This window comes from Camelus ferus, chromosome 32 (genome assembly GCF_009834535.1).
Source record: "Camelus ferus isolate YT-003-E chromosome 32, BCGSAC_Cfer_1.0, whole genome shotgun sequence".
Lineage (NCBI taxonomy): Eukaryota > Metazoa > Chordata > Mammalia > Artiodactyla > Camelidae > Camelus > Camelus ferus.
Window position 1 is genome coordinate 8,143,687 of NC_045727.1, and position 19,604 is coordinate 8,163,290.

The 19,604-nt window shown below is 46.3% G+C and overlaps 1 protein-coding gene and 1 long non-coding RNA gene across 7 annotated transcripts in view; one reads left to right on the plus strand and one right to left on the minus strand.

Annotated features, from left to right (window-relative positions):
• The window catches only part of C32H12orf49 (chromosome 32 C12orf49 homolog), a 317,095-nt gene that overhangs the window by 96,460 nt on the left and 201,031 nt on the right, over window positions 1-19,604 (plus strand). The gene's annotated exons all lie outside the window — the stretch shown is intronic.
• LOC116660962 lies at window positions 326-4,580 on the minus strand. The gene is made up of 2 exons (XR_004316681.1): window positions 4,176-4,580; window positions 326-3,289 (listed from the first exon to the last, which is right to left on the minus strand). It is a non-coding gene; the product is annotated as an uncharacterized LOC116660962 (long non-coding RNA).

Sequence of the window (19,604 nt, forward strand, 5' to 3'; positions counted from 1 at the left end):
ATAAAGGATCCAGAAAAATCTGCTTTAGAGAAGTATTATGAAGATTAGAGAAAATCTATAAACAAATAGTTGTCAACCAGGAGTGACTTTGCCCCCCCCCCAACCCCAGGGGTCATTTGGCAATGCCTGGAGACAGTTTGGGTTGTTATGAATTGGCAGGGGCAGGGTGGGGGGCAGCTTTACTGGCATCTAAAAGGTAGAGGCCAGGGACACTTCTAAGCATCCTGCAATGCACCGGACAACCCCCCACAACCAAGAATTGTTCGGCCCAAGTGTCAGCGGTGCCGCGATTGAGAAACCCTGATAAAAAGGGCATGGCAAACAGTTGGTGATTCAAGTGGTAATAATGAAAAAGGGTGTGGGAAAGGGAATATAGTAAATGCATTCAATAAACCTTAGCTTTAATTAGTAGACCCAAGATAATTGGTAGTTGCTTCCTGGAATGCCTCGAAGGATTCTACGGCTACAAACAAGCTCAGCGAGACCATGTCATGATTGATTAGTGATGTCTGCCACAAGCCTGGCAGGGGAAGTGGCAGCATGAGTGCAGTGTGTTTTCTGACCCTGGACTCTATGATGCCTCGCATCTGTTTCTGCTCTGACATTCTGTGATTCTATTGTTCTGATTCTGTGAGTCTATCTATAAAGTTCTGTAGTCAGCATTATTTACAGAATATTTAAGCAGCCCAGGCTCCCGCAGGCTTGCTTGGCAGGGCAGGGGGGCTAGTGGAGAGCCAGGAAGACAGAGCCGGCTCTGTGCAAGGTATAATGGATAGCTGCCGACGGGATGTAATGTGGGTATGCCACTCCCCACTTACCTCCCCCTCCCCCCACCGAAGTCTTCCCCATCTCTCCTAGGTTAAGAATGCCTACTGTTAGAGTCACTCCATTGGATTAAACACTGTCTCCAGGAGGCCTTTGTTTAAATGCACAAAGAATACCCAGAAGGGATCGGCGTGCAGTCCATCCCTGTGTATTCATCCAGGAAGCCAGTCGTTGCTCAGCAGGCTAGAACTGAGAGGGAGTGGCACAGGAGATAGGTTATTTCTGAGAGCAGATGAAGAGTGGAGGAAAAACATGCCTTATAGGGCAGGAGTCAGAGTCGGTCTTGCACAACTCCAGGAGGCACTTTTGACACTAACTTAGGGTAACCAGCTCATCCTGGGACTTTCCTGGTTTTAAAACTGAAGATCCCATGTGTCGGGAACTCCCTGTGTCCCTGGTGAACCAGGGCAGTTGGTTATCCTACCTGGAGGCCACGTGGCATGGAAGGAGCTATGTCGTCCTTGCTGTAATTCATCCCTCTTGCAGCTGCCTGTGTTCTTTTTCTGGACATGTTCCTCCCTTGCCTGTAAGTCCTCTGTGGCTCCCCAGCGCCCGCTGAACTAGGTTGGGACTCTCCCTCATGGTGCTCAAGGTGGCCCCGGACTTGCTTCCCATTGTCACCTTATCCCCTGCTCTCCTGCCACGAGTCACGCCAACTAGTTGCCATATTGGCGGTAGCATTAAGCCACGACACATTATTCTCTCTTGCGGTCAGAGGAGGAGCTTTCCTTGAGGGGCAACCCACTTCTTGGAATGTATTCAACTTGTGTCAGTAGCAAACGAGTTAATTAGCCTGGACTCTGTAGTGTGAAACTCACCTGACCCTCCTCCCACATTCTGCCAGTGAGTTGGGGCTCGGGGATGTGGCTACCACTTTGTGTAAAGAGAAACCCCACGTGCCCCAGGAACCCTTGGAGGATGAGGGTGAAGCCTCCAGGCACATGGAACCACCCTGCATGAGAATAAAGCCTCCCTTCCTTCCTATACTCTTTAAACATTTCAAGGCAGTTTCATGCACACGCCTGGACAGATCCATCTGTATCTCTGAGCACCAGGCATAGGATAGACGTCCTGCCCATCTGACAGGTGGGAAAACTGAGGTCCCGGGCAGAAGGTCCTACAGTCAGTAAGGAAAAGTTTCTGGATGAGGAGGATCAGACACAGTGATGTTTGGTGTCTCTTGGCTGGACTGTAACTCGTCAGTCTTCTGACTTAGGTCCTATGATGTTTTCATTCATTCATCAAATGCTTACCATGTGTTAGGTGCCGGTTCGTCTTATAATAACAGCTAGGGTGGGAGACGATCCACCTCCTACAGGCCCCTCTGCTAAATTCTGGATGTGCCTTGACTTCAGTGCTCACAGCAATGCTTTGTAATATGGGTACGATTACTGTCCCAGATACAGGGGAGGAAACCAAGACCAAAGAGGGAGAAGCCACCCTTCCAGGTCAATCAGCTCACAAGTGGGGACTTTGCCGAGGTTCATCATGGGCACTGGTGCACCGTGTTCCTGTGGAGCCCCCACTCTTATAAGGAGAGAGACATGCCAATCTTCTGAGGCCCATGAGCAATACTCCAGACAGCAAGGAAAGGAGACAAATGTTGATGAAGCGTTGTCCATGGGCCAGGCACACGCACCTATGTTTTCCACGCCGCCTGGGTCGAGTTGAGCCACAGTTGGGTCCAGAAGACATTGAGGCTCGTTGGGTTGACAGGATTGGCCAGAGCTGGTACAGCTGGTGTGCAGGGAGTGGAGACCTGGCCTTGGATGGTGGCCACGTGATTTGCTTTTTCCACCCGTTTTGGCCCTCCCAGAGGATGGGTGGTAGGGAGAGAGTTTACTGCGCATCTTCAGGTCACATAATAACCACGGGAGCAGTTCTCTCGCAGCTTGGTACGTGATCTTAAGCACAGACTCTCGGGACAGGAGCCGGAAAGCCACTGTCCCACCCAGTGTAGGGAAGGGGAACTGGGGACAGGACCCAGGGCCCGTCCCAGCGGAGTCCCGCCGCCCACAACAGGCAGCAGGTGGCGCTGTGGCCCCAGTTTAACAAGGACAGCGGGAAGGTGGAAAGGAGGGGGGAATCCAGAAAGAAAAACTAGTGGAAAACAAGGATTTAAAAAGAAGAACAATTTGTTCCAAAACATTTGCCTTGTAACGGGGTCATCTATAAATTCTGGGATTTCCTGTTTGCCGCTGGGCAGGCTGGCCGGCGGGCAGGCCACGCTTTTCTCTGCAGTCTGGAAGAATCATTTCAGCCCGGCTCACAAGCTCCGGCCTCCCTTGGCCCAGATTGGCTCTGAAATTTCCCAGCTTTTGTGCCCGTAAGCAGGATCCTGTGACAGCGGGTCTCCTTGAGCTGTGCTCCAGTTTCCATGGGGGTGGGAGGAGGAGTGAGATCATGGTCATTTTTAAAGGAGAGACTGTCTTCATAATCTCCCAGTGTTCTCCAGGCTGCCAAGCTTGTTTTGAGGCATAAAGTAAGAGAAAAGAATAAAATGAAAGAGATGGAGGTGGATCCTTTTATTTTTATTTTTCATGATTACAATTTTGTGTGTGTCTGTGGTAAGAACATTTAAGATCTACATTCTTCACAAATTTCAAGTATACAAAACAGTACTGTTAACTAATAGTACTAATAACAGTATTATTAAATCGATCCCCAGAACTTATTCATCTTCGAACCAAAAGTTTATACCCTTTGACCAACATCTCCCCATTTCTTGTCCTACCCAGCCCCTGGCAACCCAACCCCTGCTGCTGCAAGGTCGACTTTTTTAGATTCCACGTATAAGTGATACCATGCAATATTTCTGTTTCTGTGTCTGGCTTATTTCACTTAGCATAATGTCTTCCAGGTTCTTGTTGTTGCAAAGGGCAGGACCTCCTTTTTTATGGCCCAATAATACTCCGTTGTGTGTATATGGCACATTTTCTTTAGCCACTCATTTGTCAGTGAACATTTGTTTCTATGTCTTGGCTGTTGTGAATAACGCTTCAGTGATCATGGAAATGCAGATATCTCTTCAAGATCCTGATTTCATTTTCTTTGGATATATACCCAGAAGTAGGATTGCTGAGGTCCTATGGTGGTTCTATTTTTAGTTTTTTGAGGAAGGAGGTGGCCCCTTTAAAAAGAAGGGAGCTTTCTAGTCAATATGGGGATGGAAGTATTTCATTGGAAACGAGACAGAAAATTCTTTTCCCCTGCCCAGTAGAACTTGAACCCAGCCCAGAGCCCAGAGCCATCAACAGATGAAAGGCTAAAGAAAACACGCCCATCCATCCATCCATCCATCCGTCCAATTGCTCACTCATTCATTCAGGAGACAATTATGGAGTACCTACCATACACTTGTAGCTCGTCTTGTTTCACTCGGAGGTTAAGCCTTGACCAGCTCTGTGGTGTCCTCCTGGGGCCAGTGGCACATGGAGGACATGCGAGTAGCATCTGGAGATGGGAACCAGAAGGTGGGTTCAGGGTTCCTGGACGACAACTGTTGGGACCTTTAGTGAGGATTACAACACATTTGGCCAGGGTGAGGGGGACAGCGTGTGGCTGAAAGCAGAGTTTTTCTCTGAATAAGTCAAACGAGCCTGTCTGGGATCAAATCCACGAGGGCTGGACAATCTGGTCCCAGCAAATTAAAACAACATGGGCATCAGCCAGCTACATTTTTGAAAACAGTATTTGTGTTGTTTTAATCAGGGACACCACCTCCTCCGTCCTTTGCCCTGGACAACAAGCTCTGAATTGAAATGGGGCAGGATTTATAAGGAAATAAAACAATTCTTGGGTATCCCGGCAAAAACTCGTTTTCCTTCTCATCAGCTTCACAGTTTAAGGACCTGTCTCTGTCTCGTTTTACCCTTCTGTCTGTAGGCTTACGAGGATTAGTGAGCCCGTGCCAAGAGAGTGTCTTAAGTGACACAAGAGCAACACTGCTCTTTCCAGATGCAGCTGAACCTTACCTGTTGCATCCTCCCTACAGGTGGAGAGTCCCTCTTAGCCGTGGTCTTGGTCCCTGCAGTGACTATGGGCAGCCAAGGGGGCAGCTTGAGCCCCAGGCCAAGTCTGTGTATTAACTGTGTCTTTTAGTTTCTGTATTCTGATGCTTTGAACATTGTGGGACCCTGCTACCCATTCGGGGCTGCCCCTCCCAGGCTTAGCCAGTTCCTAGAGAGGGTGAACAACTCGCCGGGAAGTACACCTTTCAGATGCAAACCAACCAAACCCCAGCTCATACCTCCCTTCCTCCTCTATATGAAACTCTCACACTCTGAGCCACTATCTACCCGCCCTAATGACCCCTGAGCACACAACTTGGGGACAGCTCCTCTGTCCAGGATCTTACAGATTATTCAAACTAGCCCATCCTGAGCCTGCTTACCTGCCTCACTCACTCTTGCCATGAGAACCCACCATAAAAGCTCTTGCCTGTGTTTTTCCGTTGCTGCCTCTGCCTCCTGACTGCCCCGGTGCTTCCCCGTGTGACCCTGCATGGTGGGCCGTGCCTCCTGTCTCTAGGGGTCTATAAGTGCAATAAACCTCCTCCTTCGTGACAGCCACGCCTGTGTCTGAGTGTCTACCAAACCTGCTTAGAGCAAATCCCAGGTGCCCCTAAGACGCCTGCTCTTTCTGACTGTGTGACAGTGGCAGGTCACTGCCTTCTCTTACCTGTGGCCTCCTCTCCTGCAAAACAGGGACAGTGACATCTTATGGTTGTGAGGATTGAATTGGTGACAGAGTTGATTCCCCAGCCTCAAGCAGCATCTCTCCACAGTCCCTCTTTATCCCCCTCTCACTGTTCTCTTTTCTTTATCACATTTATTTGTGTTTGAAATGCCTTTCTTTCATGGCCTCCCCTACTAGAACGAAAACTTTGGTTCCCTGCTGAATACCTGGACTGGTGCCTAGACCAGTGCCCGGCACACAGTAGGTGCTCATTTCACAGTGTGGAAGGCACGTGAACACACCTCGCACTCGGATGTGCATGTGTGCTTATTGCCTTCCTCCGTCCTCGGGGTCCTCCTGGATGATGTGGCACTGGCTTCGGGCTACTTTACAGATTGGAGGCTGTTGAGGGAGGTTCTTGTCCTTTCTGCTAGCCTGTAAAGCTTTGTGCTTGTGCGGAGGCTCCGGTCCAAGGCGCGCAGAGAGCTTTATAAACATTAACGACGTAAATGGTGTGCTTTGTTTGTGGCAGGTGGGGCGTGATTCGCTGAGGCAGGATGGTTCCCAGCGAAGCCAAACCTGTTCTGGAAGTGAGTGGAAAGTTTCAGCACAGTCAGGGACCTCAGGGCCATTGGGCCATTTGCCCTGTGACGTTCAGTGGGCGGCTCAGGACGGCAGAAGATTCCTGGAAGACAGCCCCTCACCCCAGAAACCCCTCCCTCCCTTCACAGCCTCGTGCCCTGGAGCTGGTATTGTTTTGCTCCTTTGGCAGAGCTTCTCGAATCGAGTTAAGAGGATTCTTCTGCTGCCAGAAGGCTCCTTGCAGGGTTTTATTGAGCCCGCACATAGCAGAGGCGTTGAGGCTGCAAGTCATGTGGTACTCACACTCACCCATTCAACAGAGCCTTCTGAGCTTCCAGTCTGGGCAAGGGCTGTGGAATCAGGGGCACGGAGACCAAGGAGGGGACAGTGACTCTCATGGTGGAAGTACTTGACTGAGTACCCAGCATGGGATCTGTAGGAGCCTAGAAAAGAGGGTTGGGTCAGGACAGGCTTCTTGGACGAGCGCCGCTTCTGTTGATACCCAGAAGTATTTTAGTTGTAGGTTACAAAACCCCGACTCAAACAGGCTTAAGCCATAAAGAAAATAACACTGACTCAGAATGGGTGACTCCAGGAGGATCTGGCTTCAGGCATGACTGGATCAAGGGGCTTAGAGAAACACTTCATCTCTTGGCACTGTTTCTCTCCCTGCATTGACCTCATTTCCTCCAACCATAGGCAGAATTTCCCCTACTTGGTGGAAAAGATAGGACTTGGAAGCACCCAGGGCCCATTCTTCTTCTGTTTGTATGTGTACTTAACCAATATTTACTGAGTGATGAACAAGACAGGATCCTACAGATTTAGCCAACAGATAAACGTATGTTTATGCGCCAAAGACACGTGTGCAGGAATGTTCATTATAACATTGTTTATACTAACCAAAGACTGGAAGTGACTTAAACGGCCAGCAGGAAGGGACTGAGTAAGTAAATTATGCAGTGGAAGACTGGACAGCCATTCAGAAGAATGAAGTAGATTTATATCAGTAGTTCTCACTCAGACCAGCTTTACCCACCAGAAGGCATTTGGCAATGTCTGGAGACATTTCTGGTTGTCACAATTGAGTAGGGTGGGGCAGTGCTAGTGGCATCTAGTGGGTGGGCCCAGAGATACTGTTAACATCCTACAGTGCCCAGCACAGCCCGCACCTCGAAGAACGATGCAGCACATGATATCTGTGGTGCCAAGACTGAGAAACTCTGATCTGTATTCGCTGATACAGAAATCTTTACAGTGTAAGTTAAAAAAAAAAAAAAGCACTGTGGAAAACAATAAATATAGTAGACTACCATTTGTGCAAAACAAGGAGCATATCTATATATGTGCTTATATATGCATAGAATTATCTCTGGATGAATAAATAAGAGAGTGGGGAGCTGTGTCTTGTGAAGGCCTGGGGGAGAGGTGTAGAAGATTTATTTTCACTGTACAGCTTTTTTTTTTCCCCACTGTTTGAATATTTTTAAACCACCTACATGGATTCTTTAAAAACTTAGAATAGAAAAAGGATGCAAGTTTGACCAGACCTCCCCACATTCCCTCCCTGGCCCCTTCCTAGCCATGTCTTCTCCCTTTGAGATGATTAGGTTAAGAGCAGTCCCACAAAGTCACAGTTGGAACAGATCTTGGAGATCATCAGGTCCTAGCAGTCATCATAAGGGTTGTGGAAATGCTGGATTCGATGCATTTCGGTGGGTGTTTTCAGGAGGACCTCTTAGAGCATTTAATGCAGAAGTATGAGTGTTGGTCTCTGACGGGGTGTGCGGTCCAGAATCAGCAGGTGTCCTAACTCCTTTAGCAGTGTCCTCGGGCCGCCGTAACAGAGCACTGTGCACAGGAGTGGGGGCTTAAAACAACATAAATCTGTTGTCTCACAGTTCTAGAGGCTCGGAGTCTGAAACCAAGGTGTCAGCAGGGCCGTGCTCCCTCTGAAGGCTCTAGGGAGAAGTCCTGCCTTGCCTCTTTGTAGCTTCTGGAAGTCTCTGGCAGTCTTTGGCATTGCTTGGCTGGCGGCTGCATCCCTGTAGTCTTCGCCTTCATCACCACACGGCCTTCTTCCTGCATGTCTGTCTTCACACGGCCATCATCTTCTAAGGACACCAGTCATATTGGACTAGGGACCCACCCTACTCCGCTATGACTTTATCGTAACTAATTACAATGACTCTATTTCCAAATAAGGAAATAGTCTGAAAGTCTGGGAGTTAAGCCTTCAACATATCTTTTCTGGGATGGAAGCTGAGGAGGACACTGTTTAATTCATAACAACTCCTAAGCACACACATATGTCAATAGTTTTTCCATTTCATTTCGAAAGACTGCCGTTCTTGATTATGTTCCAAGAAGCATGGATCTCATATAGTTCCTTCACTTTGCAATTGAGGTGTCTTAGCCCCAGAGGGGTACAGTCACTAGCCCAAGATCACACAGCAGATCAGAGGCAGGGCTGAACTGAAAATCTAGGTCACCTCTCTTCTGGAAGAGTCAGTGAGCCCTGTTTGTCCTTGACAGGAGCTGCTCTTTATATATGAGGTTGCAGTTGACTGGTGATCAAGATAGCGTTCATCAACCCATCATCTCACCCACGCATCCATCCATCCACCCACCATCCCACTACTTTATCTCCTAACATGTGGGCAGAGCTACCTGATGGAGCAGTTCCTATTTCTGTGGACACGGGTCTTATTTCTGAATGTTCCCAAGAGTGTTCTTTGGGACTGTGGGTTGTACTTGACAGAAACCACCATAGACTGGTTGAAGTCAAAAGAGGGATTCACTGGCTCATGGATCAGAGGAGGCACGGCTGGATCTAGGAGCTCCAGCAATGCTGGCCTCCGATCTCCTCCTCTTGGTCCTACTTCCTGTGTTGGCATCGTTCTCAGACGCATTTGCCCTGCTGGCAGCTCCAGGCTCATCAGCATCCAAAGGAGATTCTTCCCTTTCCCCAGGCTCCCACCAAGGTACCGAGAAGGGCTTGCTGCCCACATCCCAGAACCCATTCAGCAGTATATGGTTTTCTGTTTGGCCAGACCTGGAGTAGGTGAGTGGGGTCAGCTCTACCTGCACCATGGTGGCTGAGGATGAGAGAGCACTCATTGTCCCAAAAGGTGCCAGTCAGGTGAAACACGTGTGTCCACAGTGGTGAGTTATCTCTGCTGCCCCTTCACTGACTCTTCAGCAAATACACAGTTATTTACACTGGTGACTGGGCAGAGACTGAAGGGCCAGTATGAACCATGGGCTGTTGGGTCTCCTCTGTGTTTCTGTATTCTCCTTTCACTCTAGTGGATGTTTGCTTTTCTGTCTCCCACCCATAGCCAGAGTGTAAACTCCTTGGAGGGCCCTGGCGTATTCTGCTTTGCAAATCAGCATCTAGCACAGCAGGCATAGAGTAGGTGCTCAGTAAATGTCCACTGAACTGGGGCTCTTTCATAGAGCCAAGGATGTCCTAGGTACTTCATAAAATTTTCCTGAATGAATGAGTGAATGATTGGCTGGCTGGATGGATGTGTGGATGGATGAACGGATGAATGCATGCATGAGTGGTTGGATACATGGGTGAATGGATGGAGAGACACATGTATGGCTGGGTGGATAGATGAATAGATGGGTGGATGGATGGATAGATGGATCAATAGACTGTTGGACTGATGAATGGGTGGATGCATGAGTGGATGGGTGGATGGGTGGACCAGGTGATGTATGGATGCATGGATGGAGGAGTGAGTTGACAGGTGCTATTGTGATCATCACTCCATCACAGCCTCCACTGCAAAGAGCAGCTCCTATGAAGGGCAGACAACTCAGTGATGCTTTTGTTGTCTGGCTACCTGATTTTTGTAACACAAGCCACTCACCTTTATTTACAAGACAGGGTGTTAATGCTCACTTGCCTGCTGAATTCCATTCTGATTCTGCTGTTGATCATCAAGGACAGTGATGAACCAGGCTGCAGAGGACAAGGATCCAGCTGTCTGCTTAAAAAGAGAAGGAAATGGTTCAGAAGTGTGTGTGCCCCTCTCTCTCTTCCTGCAGACGGACTTTATCCACATGGTGGTGAAGACGGGTGGGGTAACCCTCAAGTCACATCCTTCCGGCTCCTTGGAGAGAAGCTGCACTCCTACCCTGGTTTGTACAGACCAGAAGGACCCAAGCCTTCTGGGGATGATGCTCTGGAGACAGTCCTGCTGTAACTTTCCTAAGTGTGCTGTCCTAGCGACCCAGCCTGCCTCCACTTCAGATGGGAGTGATCCCAACAGGGAGAGCATCGCACTCTGCCCTGCGGAACTCTGGCTTCCCTACTCCCCTTGCTGTCGCCCTCATGCCTCCCGGGAAAGGGGCCAACTCAGCAGTCAGTCCCAGAGGGAAACCCTCTTGGGAAACAGCCCAGAGGGACCACCTGCACTGGCAGGCAGCAGAGCTATTGGTAGCTGGGCAACCCTCTAGAGTCCAGCTGGCCAGCCAGAGAGCACTCACCACCAAGCACAGCAGACCCACCGTCTCCCTGAGGTGTCAGCTCTTATGAGGTTCAGTGAAATAGTTCACTGGATGCTGAACAGAAAGGCTAGTTCCCGCTGCCTCTGTCATCCTCTCCACGGGGCGCCCTGCAAGAGCAGTGTGCATTCAGCTCTCCTGCGTGCCAGGCTCCCTCCTACCCGCGTGAGACAGCTATTAATAACCCCACTTTACGAAAAAGAAAATGGGCTCTGAGAGATGGGTGGACTCACTCATGTTCATGCACGAGCCAAGACTCAATCCAGGGCTCCCTGCAAGTTCACAGCTGCCTCCGTGGACTGGCACGGCCAGGACTCCACTGATGCTCACTCCTGGTCCATTATGGAGTTTAATTAATGGAAACCTCACTTAGCTATTTCTCTTTTCTATCAGCAATTTATAAACCATCATAGCCTGTGAGGGAGAAAAGTTGCCCACGGAAACAAAGGCTGATGCTAAAAACTGGAAACGGGTCAATATTAGCATTTGTGTGCCCTTTCTGTTTTGGCTGCTGAAATTGAGTTAAAAGCATGGGCCCTGGGAGAAGTGATTTGAGGAGCCCTGAGAACTCCCATCACCTAACATCTCCTGTTTCCTGAGATTTCTTCAGGAGACCTTCCTTTCTCAGGGTCTGGAATCCTTTTTGATTTTACAAAGACTTTAATTAAAATGACAATACCTCTGAGAATGGTCATGTTGAACTTTGAGCCTGTGCGTCAGCTCAGAGCTTAAGCAAAGGAGCAGAGAGTGTGGCCTTAGGACAGGGGCACGTGATGCACAGAGGTGAACAGGAAGCGGTGTGGACCCCGAAGAGGGGGCCGACTTTGTCTCGGTTGTGGTTTCGCCCCAGGCCAGCTGGAAAGGGAAAGTATTGTGCCTGCTATTTATCAGTGCATTACAGATTGTTCTGACACATAGAAGCTTAACACAACAATAAACATCTATCATCTCACACAGTTTCTGTGGGTCAGCAATCTGAGAATGGCTCAGCAAGGTGTTTCTGACTCTGGGTCTCTCATGAAGGAGCAGTTGTGATGCAGCTGGGGCTGCAGTCTCATCTGAAGGCTTGGCTGGGGCTGGAGGATCTGCTCCCAGCCCAGTAGCTGCTGGCAAGGTGATGCTGGCCAGTGGCAGGAGGCCCCAGTTCCTCACCACGTGGACCTCCCCCTAGGGTTGCTTGAGCACCCTCACAACATAGTGGCCAGCTTCCCTCGAGCAGATGAGCTGAGAGACTGAGAGAGAGAGAGAGAGAGAGAGAGAGAGAGAGAGAGAGAGAGAGAGAGAGAGAGAGGAATTAAAAGGAGGCTGCAGTGTCTTTTATGACCTTGCCTTAGCAGCCACACTCCCCCAATTCCTCCAATAGCCGACTGTCGGTTACACTGTTCAGTGTGGAAGAGTCCCACACGAAGGTGTGGGTACCAGGTGATGAGATTCTTCGGGGCCACCTTGGACACTAACTCATGGCTCCCCAAGTCATTATCTTTATTTTACAAATGATCGAATGGAAGCGCAAAGAACACATCCCGAATTTTTTTTGTGAGGCAGGGATCAGGTCTGATTGTTCACTGTGATATTCCTGGAAGCACCTGCAACAGTCTCTAGTATTTAGTGGCTCTTCAGTAACCACTCACTGAACAGGATGCATTGATGAACTCATGCTCGAGAGAGTAATGAAATTCAGTCCATTTTATTTACTGTCCCATTAGATGTCTTTAGGGAGCAGCGACTGAGGGAGAGGATTTCGCGTTGCTAGATTTCTCCTATTGTTGACTGTCTGTGCACCTGTGTGTTATCGTGGCTTATGATTCTGTGAGTCTTCTGTTCCTTTAAGACCTGAACCTCCTAGTGTGTTGTTGAAGGGGAAGGGTTTGCGGAAACCCCACAGGGAGGAGCCCTCCCCTTCTTTGGATGATAAAAGGGTCACTTTAATTGAAATAGCGTTATAACTGGTTGCCAGATTTAAGCATAGGGCCTCTCATACGTCAGAACCTTAGAGCAGAGAGATTATATATATGGGCAGCATATAGATATAAATGTATACATAATTTATGCAATATTTCTCCTATTTGCGCTCTCTACTTAAGCTATCCATTAAAGCCCATCACATTAATTTAATTGAAAAATTCTGGGGGAATTGTATTAGCTTTTTTCCCATTAAATTAACATTACAGCCTTTAAATAGATGTCCTGGATGCCTATTGTTGCTAACAAAATTATTATGCAAATTGGAATCTGGCCTCTCTGGACTCGGCCACCAGCCTCTCACCCTCCTCCTCTTTCCGTGACCCCGTTAATTTAATTGCCCTTTCCCCTGAGTTCCCAGGCCACAGAAGTGGGGCAGGAGCCCTGGCCTAAGCCAGAAGCTCTGGGCAGGGTTATGGTGCCTGGTCCAGGCCCAGCAGAGCAGCTTGGAGTTTTAGACTCTGGTCTCCAGGGCCTTTGTGAAAACACTCTTATCTCAAGAAAGAAAAAAGGGTGAGCAGTCTCCTGCCAGGCCCCTCTGTGGCCAAGAGTGTGCTTATTATCAAAGAGCAAGGTGTGTGAGTCAGGCTGGCTCCGAAATCAGATTCTGCCTCTTAGTGAGTCTGAGGTTTTGACAAATTTCCTAACTTCCATAAGAGCAAGAGAACCATTCCCTGCCTCAAGGGAAGCCAAAGGAGGCCTGTGAAATAAGGGACAGTGTCTGCATGAAGTAGGCACCTCTACAGGGCTGTTATTACCATTCATCACTCACTCATTCACCCATCCATTCAGGGAGTAATTCCAGGGCCACTGGCCTAGGCGGGGAGATGTGGTGAGAAGCAGGTGACCCAGGTCTCTGATCTCCTGTAGTTTGTCTGGGGGGCTGGGGTTGGGGGTGGGGAATAAACAGGTAAATCATATGATTGTGGCTAGAGGTTGGTGTTATTGCCATTATTAGCAAGTCCCGCGTGTGTTTAAAGAGTGAAAAATGCAGTCGTGTTAATTAATCAGCCACCCTGATTTGCCTGCTCCACTTAAACCTCCGGGAAGTCGAAGTGGTTGTTTCCCTTGGCTGGATCTCAGAGGCCTGGTTAATCCCCAGGTACTAGTTGGGAGGAGCTTTTTCTTTAACCTGAACTGCTAGATGGCTGGAGTCAGAGGCTGAGTGACAGGGACTCCGGAGCAAGGAGTCTTGCTTTGTGAAGTCAGCCTTATTCCAGTGTTGGATGCAGTAAGGCCCCACCTCCAGCCCCGCTTTGGGTCTTATCTTTCTGACCAAAGCTCATGAAGTGATCCCTAGCTCATGTCTCTGGATGAGCACCAGGACTTCACTACCCTTCAAGGGTTTCCAAGGGGGACTTCTTATCTCATCTTTCCCATCTGTTTAATCTCCAGGAGTCTCTCCTTTCATGAATGGGCTCTTCCATTTGCATAGATACTAAGTAGATTGAAATGAGCCTTGAAAAAGGAAAGTCAAAGCTTCCTTTGCCTTTGGGGTTTGAAAACACGCCCCTGAAATAAACAGCAGGTGTGGAAACCAGCCTACCTTGGTCCACAGGTTAGTTCTCCCAGTGAAACTCATGCTGAGTCCGAGTCTGGAAAGACAGGTCCCTTGGCTGGGCATTTCTAGCTCAGGGTATCTCATGTGGCTAGGTAGGGAGGGGACTCCCTAGAAGTCTTCTTCACACTCATGTCTGGCATCTGGATTAGGAAGACTTGTACAGCTGTGCAGTGGAACAGCTGGGATCCTAGGGTGTATGTTTTATCTCAGTGTGGTCTCTCTGGCATAGGGGCTTCAGGGCAGCTGGACGTCTTACATGGTGGTCAAGACACCCAAAGCAGGTGTCCTGAGACAGAGAGAGCCAGGTAGAAGCCTTATCACTTTCTGTGACCTATCCCTGGAAGTCGTGCTGTCAGTTATGCTACATTCTGTTGATTGAGGCAGTCAGAGAGGCCAGCTAAGATTGAAAGAAAGGGGAAATAAATTCTACCTGTCAATGGCAAATGGCAAGGACCATGGGGGACTGAAAATATTGCAGTGGGTAGTGGTAACTCGTAAACATTCCTGGTTGAGATTATTAGGATGATTGTAGACTCAAATGTGTGAAGTCAAACAAGAACTCTTCTAAGAGATAACATAGGAGAATATCTATAGGCAAATGTGACATAATAAGAAATATGTATTGGTCTCTGCATCTGATTCCTGACACAGAGCTCCCTTGCAATTTCCTGGGTGATAGGAGCATCTTTTGTTTGACTGAAGCAACTCTTGGTGGTCTCCTGATAAGCTTCAGGATGGGGGCTGGTTCCCAGAAAGCCCAAGCCATGATTAAAGGCTTGGAACTTTCAGCCCCACTTCCCATCCTCTGGAGAGAAGAGAGGGACTGGAGATTGAGTTAAAAATCAATCATGCCCATATGATGAAGACTCCGTAAAACTTCCTAAACTGTGGAGTTTGGAGAGCTTCTGAGTGGATGAACAGATCCACATTCCAGAGAATGATGCATCCTGACCATGGAGACAGAAACTCTTGTGATTAGGACCCTTCCAGATCATGCCCTGTGTACCTTTCATCTTGTTCTTCTATCTTTATAATAAATTGGTAAATTCTATGAGCCATTCCAGCAAATTATTGAATATGGGGAGTGGCAGTTGTGGGAAGTCTTGGTTTTTTAGCCATGTCAGACAGAAGTGTGGGCACCCTGGCAACCTGTTACTTGTGGCAGGCATCTGAGTTGGGGCAGTCTTGTGGGACTGAGCCCTTATTAACCTGTGGAGTCTGATGCAGAATTGAATTAAATAATAGGACACCCAGTTGGTGTCCCCAGAGTTAGAAAATTGATTGGTACGGGGGGAAGAAATCTGACACATTTGGTTCAGAAGTGTTATGATTAGAGAATCAGTTTTCTTTTAGCAAATATTTCTGAAACAGGGCCCACACACAGCTAACCAGAAAAAACAATTGATGAATTGTTCATTAAAACTAAGAACTTCTGTTCATCAAAAGACTCCATTAAGACAATGAAAATGCAAACCACTGAGTGGGAGAAGATAGTTGGAATAAAGATATCAACAGAGGAATTATATTCAGAATTGTTGAAGAACTCTTGTAAATCAATAAGAAAAAGATAGACAACCCATTTTTAAAAAATGGGCAAAACATAGAAATACTCTTTTCACAAAGGAAAGTTCAAAGGGCCAATAAACCTGCAAAAGAGAGTCAACATCATTAGTAATTAAGGGAATGTGATTCAAGCCACAGTGAGAATTTTTATGTATGTAAAAGCTCTTAGTGGACACCTAAGACTTTTGAACTGTACTGTATACAAATTTTATACATACACATACAAGAATGGCTAAAATTACAAAGAAATCTGTCAATACCAAATGTTGACAGTGCTGGGAGCAGCTGGAACTCTCCTATACTGAAGATAGGAGGCCAGATCAGGACATCCATTTTGGAGGATTACTTGGTATTTTACAAAAGCTGAATGTAGCACATGTACTCTAGGAATATGTTCAGTAGCAATAAGTAAATGTATGCACCAAAAGACATGGCCAAGAATATTCATAGCGGCATAATTTGTAATAGCCCTGTCTTAGTCCATTCAGGCAGCTATAACAGAATACCATAGATGGAATGGTTTATAAACAACAGATATTTATTTTTCACAGTTGTGGAGGCTGGGAAATCTAAGATCAAAGTGTGGGCAGAATTGGTGTCCAGTGAGGGTCCACTTCCTGGTTCATGGATGGCCATCATCTCACTGTGTCCTCACATGGTGGAAAGGGCAAGGATCTCTCTAGGGTCTCTTTTATAAGGGCACTAATCCTATTCATGAGGGCCACCCTTATGACCTGCTTTCCTTCCCAAAACCCCAACTCCTAATACCATCATATGGAGATTGAGTTTCAACACGTATGAATTTTAGAGGGACACAAACATTCAGTCTATAGCAAGCCCCAAACTGGAAACCACCCAAGTATCATCAATAGTAGAACTAACATATAAATTGTGGCATATTCTTACAATGTGATAATTGCAACACTATATATAGAACACTGTATAGCAATGAAGTTGGACAAACCCACACAGTAGCATAGAGAGATCTCACTCACATATCACTGAGGGAAAGAAAGTGCTGTATAATTTCATTTACATAATGTCTACAACCTAGCAAAATGAATGGTGAGGACAGAAATGAGTAAAATTAGTGGCTATCTTTGGTGGTGGGGGATGGGGATAATGAGGAGGGACATGAGGAACACTTTTAAGGGGTTGGTTATGTTCATCTTAATCTGGGTGATGATTGTAAAGATGTGTTCACTTCATAAAAATTCTTCAGATTGGTGTATTTTTATTGGTGTACCTTACACCCTTGCATATTACGTATACTTCAATGAAAAAGTTTGCTTTTAAAAAATAGTTATGCCCATGTTCTGTAGCAAAGGTCAGCAAACTCTAGCCCCTGCGTCAAATCCACCTATTACCTGTTTTATAAATAAAGATTTATTGAGACGCTGCCACACCCATTTCATTTACACACTGTCTATGGCTGTTGATGTGCTACAATGACAGAGATGAGCAGTTGTGACAGAGACCAAACGGGCCACAAACCCTAAGATACATACTATTTGGTCTTTTACAGAAAAAATTTGCTGACTCCTGTTCTGTAGTAAGTATATATTACTTTGGAGTCTCATTCAGTCCTTCCGCATATATTAGAGAGTAGTCAAGACTGTTTTTCAAGGAAAGTGTCAGCCCCGTTAAAAGACTCTCCCTCTTCCAACCACCCCCAGGCGTAATGGTTGCCTTCTATTAGCTCTATGTCCCCTTGGGTTCTATGCTTTAAGATTCCACACCAGGAGGCTAATCCCACTCTGCCTTCCGGTGATTGTCAGAGTAATATGATTTGCTTTGAATTTCCTGTCCTAATTCTGTTTTTAAAAATTCCAATCATCTGAATTACAAAAGTAATACATATCTTTTGTAACATTTCAAATAATAAAGAAGTGTCTAAAATAAAATTAATAGCCTCACCACTCATCTCCAATCCAGCTCCCTAATGCAATCACTGTTAACAGTTAGGTATAAATGTATCCTGTCTGTTTTCTTTATTTATAAAAACATATAGAAACTCACTTACAGGGTATGACTTTTTTTTTTCAGTCTTTCAATTTTTTTTTCTTAATAAAAATAGGATCACACTTGCTTTTATTCTGTTTAACAAAGTGTCACAGGCATATCTCCTAGTCAATATGTACAATTTTATTTTATAATTTTTAGTATCTGCTCTGTATTCCTTAATATAAATACATCATGATTTATTCAACTATTTTGCTATTAATGTACATTCAAATTGCTTTCAGGTTTTTTTGGGTTTTTTTCTTTTAACTATTACAAACGATGCTGCAATACATTTCTTCATATATTTATGTCTTTATACACTGGCATTTTCATTTCTGGTGGATATATTCCCAGAAGTGGGAGTGCCGGGCTACAGTTTAAATTTTCAAAAATACCAACAGTTGATTTTCCACCACTTTATAATAATTTACAGTCCTCCCCCGACGGCATTTGAGAGAACTAGATTCCTTACACCCTTGCCAGCTCTGGATGTTACACATATTTTCCATTTTTGCCAATCTGATGGGTAAAAAATAGTATCTCATTGTTCTCATTTGCATTTCCCTGACAAGTGAGCCCGAGCATCTTTTCATATGTTTATTGAATATTTGCATTTCTGCTTCTGTGAATTCTGTAGCCTTGGCCCATGTTTCTACTGGGTTATTGGTCTTTTCCTTATTAATTTGTAGGATCATTTTATAACCTAAGTATATTAACTCTTTAGTAATGATACAGCTGCAAATATTTTCTTCATTCATCATATGTTATGCCATGGCTCTGCTTTTGATTTTAAAAAAAAATTAAATTTCTGCCCCCTAGGTTCTTGGTAAGAATATAACTAAAACTGTTCGCTTTTCAATTCTTATCAGAATCTCAGCTCTGAGAAATAATGAATTGGGAGCTTTGTTTAAGCAGTGATTCTCAAACAGCTTTCTAATTTTAAATAACTGAACCCCACCTCGGCCCCTTTTTTATCCCCCCAGACACGTTCTTGGGTAGAAAGAAGAGAAACTACCATGACTGAACTGGGTCTGGGGGCTCAGATCTCTGCCTGCCAGAGAGGCCTCTTTCCCTCTCTCTCTAGCAGCCCCTGAAACACTGTGGGAACCACTAGTGCCCCATGGAACCTAGTTTGAGAATCGTTGACCTTAAAGGCCCTGCAGTCCCTCCATTTATTTCATTAGTTTTCTGCCATGCGTTCCATGGAATATTAGGTAGGATATTAACGAGTGCTTTGTGAAGTAAGGACTGTGGGGTTGTTCTATGGCCTGCCAAAACGAGGCACGCTTTCCCTTTTCGAACTAGCTCACACTTGGATTCTTTTGAGATGGAAATGCTAGTGTACCAAGAGACAGGAACTGCACAAAGGGTAGCACACACCCTTAATTTCTTTTCCTAAGCGATGCCAAAACAAACAGACAGTTATTGCCCTTGCTGCTCTCTGCCATCTGCTGAAGGTGTGACTCTTCAGTTTTCCAACTGGCCTGAGCCAGTGCTGCTCATTTAGCAGCCAGTTACGGACAACCCAGGATACGGCTGTGGTTGTGGATAACCGCAGGGTCCTGCCTGACATCTACAGAGGTGACCAGCAAGGAAAAGGGATGTGCTGACCCCTTTTTAATTTCTCAGGAGCAGAAATTGTGAGCCCTTGGTGATGTTCAGTCATACTTTTTTTCTGCCTTATTTGGAATTCAAAAGAACCAATTTCTCTTCTAAAAATCATTTATTTATTTGGAGTCATACCTAGGAGAAAGAGCAAATAGGATTTTAAATAAAGGTGTTTTCGGCAGGAGATTTGCAGATATTACTTTGTTTCCTTCTTACATCCTTTTAAGAAGGGACAAAGGAAAGAGATACTGGTATGCTTTGCTTAAGAATAGCAGTCTGTTAATCTTATCTGTTCTTAGAGGGG